Genomic DNA, 5,289 nt, shown 5'->3' with positions numbered 1-5,289 from the left:
GCAAGCTCATATTAAGAATTTGTATGGACGAAGAATGTGACGTTCGCCAATACATTCTCACCCCGCAGTAATATTCTTACGCAAACTAAAGCCAGCGGTACTATTTTTCCTGGATTGCCTGCGAGAGCCAATAGCCCGGGTTCACAAGTCGAATGAAGAATCTGGTGAATATCATATTGAAAACAAGTCGAGATCGTGTGCAAATCAATAATCAAGTTGAAATTTAGAAGATTTCATTACGACATCTGGAAAATATTCCGTAGATGTCCACGATCTAGTCATATTTCAATTGATGTCATGTTGAAGTCGATCTCCATCTATCGACTCGACTTGAATACGATATCTACTAGATATCAACTAAATCATCAATAATTGGTCGACGTGGTATCTTCCATACATGAAATTATTACGTATACATGTAATAGATGTCGTTATACGTTAATAAGATATCGACAAAGTATTATGCGGATCTTCTCACGAAATCAATGAAGAATCTAGTCAAACCAAACAGTCCGAAAAATCATGATTGACATCGATTCGATCGTCGACTTGTGAACCTGGGAAGGATGCAGAGTTTAAGAGCAGACGACTTAAGGCTAAAGCCAACGGCACACGGTACTATTTTTCCTACTGGATTGCTTACGAGAGCCAATAAGGATGCAGAGTTTCAAATCAGGTGACTTGAGGGCTAAATCCTGATTATATAGTTCTCGTAAGCAATCCAGTAAGAAAAATAGTATCGCGTGCCGTTGGCTTAAGACTCAAGAAGGCACCACAAGAGCGTCATAGTCCTTGGCAGGACGCGCGGGGCCGCGGCGACGCGCGATGGAGGAGGAGGAGGAGGAGGCGATGCCGGAGATCGGGAGAGCGGCGGCTCCCCGAGCTGATCTCTGCCAAAATAATTAGGAAGCCGTCGTCGAAGACGTGCTAAAAACGTTCGCTCGGGCGCGCGCGATTTGGCCGGCTAGTCGCGTCCCGGGCGCCCGAGCGAGCTGGTCGTCCGGACAGTCGTCCTCGGCAGGGAGCAGTCCGCAAGCGGAGTGCCGTGGTGCCGCAAGTACCGCGCCGAGCCCGTGCCGTGTCGCGCGGCGTGTGCCTTTCGCCCTCCTGCCCTTCGGCCCCGCCGAGGCCGGGTCTGACGTGCGACCCGTCGGAGGGGAACAGTCAGCGAGGAGAGGGTTAGTCTTGCCAGCCGCGATTTCTCAACCCTCAACGGCCTCTCGCCCTGGAGAACGGGGGAAGAACGGCTCCGTGGACCCCGCGTACCGCTGGACCGCGCATTCCCTTGTCCTATTGCTCTGGCTGTTGCCGAGTTAAGGGGCGAGGATAGAGTCTCTTGCGATGCGCACGACAGAGAAGTCTGTCTCCCTCGAGGGAGAATCCCTCTGTCGCACTCTGTCCCTTTCCCACAAGTCGGCGACACTATCTGCCATGAATGCGCGGTCCAGCGGTGTCTATTGTCTATGAACGGCTCCTCCCCGTCCCCCTTGTTAGTGTAGCGACGAGCAACACTAACGATACGATGTAACTGATGCAGCAGTGGCCGAACTAGCGAAATCGTCGGAATGACGAGTGGCTTTGTGCGAAAAATCACACGGGCCCTCCGTTACGGTTCTTGCCGATCTGTCACGATGCAGCCGCGATTTGGAGATGTCGGTGGAGGGACTTGGCAAACGTCCCCGCGACTTTAGAATCCGTATTTGATCACGTCGAAGAGTTCGATCGAAAGCCCGTGATTTTTAATTGAAGCGTCACCCTGAAAGATCGCCCTCCGTTCGCGAGGGACGAATGTCGGAAGAGCGATTGACGCGGCGGATCCGCGGGATGCCGGTTGAGGGTTGAGCCGTTCCTCATCTCGATTACGTTGCTTCGGAATTTGTGTGCTGGGGGGGGGGGGGGTGCTTGGAATGCGAACGAGTCCCACGGGAGAACCGTGTGCGACGTGTGTGTAATTAACCGCTTGTCAGCATTTTAGCGGAATTGTTTCGCTCCGAGCGCGTCCTCCGCGCTATCAGCGCGGTGAGTTGACGCGCGATGATTACGGGGCGTGTCGTGGGAATTGGATGCGACGCGTTTAATTAATCACTCGCCGGGCACTTCGGCGGGCACTTCGTTCCCAGACGCGGTATCTTGACTGAATTTGACGAAACAGGGCGATACCTACGACGGACAGCCATGAGCGGGAATTGTACCTTCTGGGAATTACGCAGGCGTGACGTTCCGTTGACATCGCTAACGCCTAAGCCCAATTTACAATGTGCATCTAGAAACGTTCTATTTTAGACAAACAAATCGAGACGCTAAAACAATTTGTCGACAATGTACGATTGTACACTGTACAGTTTATCCACTTGCGCAATTTTTTTAAACGTATTTGTCGACTACGAAATAGAATGTTTCTAAACGCAAAGAGCACATTGTAGACTAGGCTTTAAAGCCTAATCTACAATACAACGTGCATCTAGCAACGTTCTATTTTAGACAAACAAATCGAGACGCTTAAAAAGTTTGTCGACAATGTACGATTGTACAATGTACAGTTCATCCACTTGCGCAATTTTTTTAAACGTATTTGTCGACTACGAAATAGAATGTTTCTAAACGCAAAGAGCACATTGTAGACTAGGCTTTAAAGCCTAATCTACAATACAACGTGCATCTAGCAACGTTCTATTTTAGACAAACAAATCGAGACGCTTAAAAAGTTTGTCGACAATGTACGATTGTACAATGTACAGTTCATCCACTTGCGCAATTTTTTTAAACGTATTTGTCGACTACGAAATAGAATGTTTCTAGACACAAAGAGCACATTGTAGATCAGACTTAAGATTCGATATCCGAGAGACACGTTATGGGAAGCACGCAGCGTTGACACGCGCGATCGAAGATATTTTTTTAATTGTATCGATCGCGTCGTTTTAATTTCGGTCGATCAAATTATTTCCGGCCGTACAAAGTTAACGTGAGATTCATGAATAATTGCTCGCTCGTTAATGACCTCAACGCGCTCGTTATATTAAATGAACGTGTTATTTCGGTGACGCAAAAACGCGGAGCTCGATAATTACAGAAGATTATACAAAATGAATGTCGCGATGTTTCAAGCTTCGATATCTGAAAGAAAAAACAAACAGCTATCGAAAAGAATTATCGCAGCGCGCCGGATTCGGTGCACGTGGTCACTAATCTCTGCGAGCAAGCGGACGTCCCTCAGGATTTGCCGCGCGTCCGGGGAGAAAAGTCCAAAGAGCTTATAAAATACACCTAAACAATGTCCGAAATATCCGGCGGTTTTTTAGACGCGTTTCAGACATCCCTTGGAGCCTCGCCAGGCGAGATCCTCGGGCGCTCCTCGTGCCGGCCGCGCCGCCTCGAATTTGCGAGTTGACGACGGAAGTTAACGTCCAGGCGATTATGGGGCGACGAGCAGCTGGTTGGGATCAGCCGCGAGAGAGTTACGGGCGTTTAACCGTACGTCGACGCGCGCGCAGACGTCCCGCGGAAGACGCGGGTATTCGCGGAGCGGAGGAATTTCCCGGAACGTCGGAGGCCGTGAGGACGACCTTGGGAATAAAAGCTCGCTGGCCCGGTTAGGCGGACAGGGTGTCAATTCTGTATCTTACACTATAGTGAAAATGCTAAAACTGAGCAGCTTTGTCTCTTTCTAATCGTCCCCTTAGAAAGAGACAAAGCCGCTCACTTTTAGCATTTCATACTATGTCGTAAGTGTATCTAGAGGCCTGTGTCCACGATACTAGAACTTGGACCAAGTCCTAGCATCGTGGACACAGGCTTTTTCACTGTAGTGAAAATGCCATAAGTGAGCAGCTTTGTCTCTTTCTAATGGTCCCCTTAGAAAGAGACAAGGCTCCTTAGAAAGAGACAAAGTCGCTCACTTTTAGCAGTTTCACTATATCGTAAGTGTATCTAAAGGCTGGTCTACAATACATGGAGTAAGCTGGAGTAAGCTGGAGTAAGGAGTAGGAGTAAGGAAATAAAATGGATTTATTTCCTTACTCCTACTCCTTACTCCAGCTTACTCCATGTATTGTAGACCAGCCTTAAAGGCCTGCGTCCACTTGGTCCAAGTTCTAGCATCGTGGACACATTCTTATTCACTCTAGTGAAAATGCTAATCGTCCCCTTAGAAAGGGACAAAGCCGCTTACTTTTAGCATTTTCACTATGTTGTAAGTGTAAGATGTAAGTGTAAGTGTAAGGTACAGAATTGACCCCCAGATTCGGAGATCGCGTGCGCTCGAGTCTCCAGAAGACTCGGTCCTACCCTCGACAGGGTCGAGCTTCGTAGCTTTGAACTTGACGCGAATCCCAGTCAGAAATGACTTGTCGATCGACTTGTCGATTTCTCGCTAGGACCTCAGGATCGCGCCGCGTTCGATCGCGCGAGAGAAGTCTGTAGCTCGGCTTCTCTTCCCGCCTCAGGCGCGATTCATCATTCCAACAGCCGCGAACGTTGCTTCTCCCCGGACCTGTTTACGCCCCGCGAATACAAATAACAATTTGATCGTGCGTCACGCTGGTGTAAATAACGCAGGCCGCCCGTTTGAATCGAATTAACGTCCCTCGGCGAAGAAACGAGATCTTCGACCTATCGAGAAGCGACTCGTCGGTCGATGTCGAGAACGACATCGATTCGACAGCGTTTCGACGTCGATCGACGAGTCATTTCTCATTGCGAATCGTCCCGTTCGAGTCCGAAATCCGTAAAGCGGCTGGGTCGCGTCGCGCGCGGCACGTGTGCGTAAGTGATTCGAAATAGATGCAAAAAATAAAAGAAAAGAAAACGAAGCAGCGAAAAAGCATATCTTCGGGAAACCTCGTTGCCGCGATAGAGCACAGAGCGCAGCCATGACTCCGCGGCGTTCGCTCGGCCGTTCCACGCAGGATCGCGCCCCGCGAGGTGGAATAATCCCGCTCGCGGGTCGAGGATTCGTCAAAGGACCGTCGGCGGTCAACAGTCGCGCAGTCGGCGGCCCGTCGCCGCCGACACGTCGCGGTTACGTAAGGGGAAACACGCGGCGGTCGGTCCCGTCACCGGACGGCCGTCTTAAAATACGCGCCAAGGAAATAGCCTAGCAGAAGCCTGAAAATAGCCGCACCGCGTCACGCGGCGCTCGGCCAATCGCGTCGCTCCACATGTGCTCGCCGCTCCGCGAGACGCGCGCGCGCGCGGGCGCGCGCGGGCGGCCGCCGTCGCGACGCCGCTCGCGCGCATCTCGGCGTCGGGCGGAAACGGCCGCACGCGGAGCGTCGCGGCGCGCGCGCG

At 51.0% G+C, this 5,289-nt stretch overlaps 1 protein-coding gene across 4 annotated transcripts in view; it reads left to right on the top strand.

Annotated features, from left to right (window-relative positions):
- The window catches only part of LOC105568972 (calcium-transporting ATPase sarcoplasmic/endoplasmic reticulum type), a 55,928-nt gene that overhangs the window by 7,826 nt on the left and 42,813 nt on the right, over positions 1-5,289 (top strand). Inside the window, exon 1 of one of the 4 annotated variants that reach the window (XM_012025059.1) lies at positions 990-1,178. The exons of the other annotated variants lie outside the window; for them this stretch is intronic. The gene's annotated coding sequence lies outside the window, so the exon portion shown is untranslated. Of the gene's footprint in view, positions 1-989; positions 1,179-5,289 lie in introns of those variants that run through there. 4 annotated transcript variants of the gene reach the window in all.

The sequence above is a fragment of the Vollenhovia emeryi genome, unplaced genomic scaffold (assembly GCF_000949405.1).
Source record: "Vollenhovia emeryi isolate VEMERY1.0 unplaced genomic scaffold, V.emery_V1.0 DF939126.1, whole genome shotgun sequence".
NCBI lineage: Eukaryota > Metazoa > Arthropoda > Insecta > Hymenoptera > Formicidae > Vollenhovia > Vollenhovia emeryi.
The sequence above is the reverse complement of the archived record's forward strand: the minus strand, read 5'-3'. Positions and strand labels throughout refer to the sequence as shown.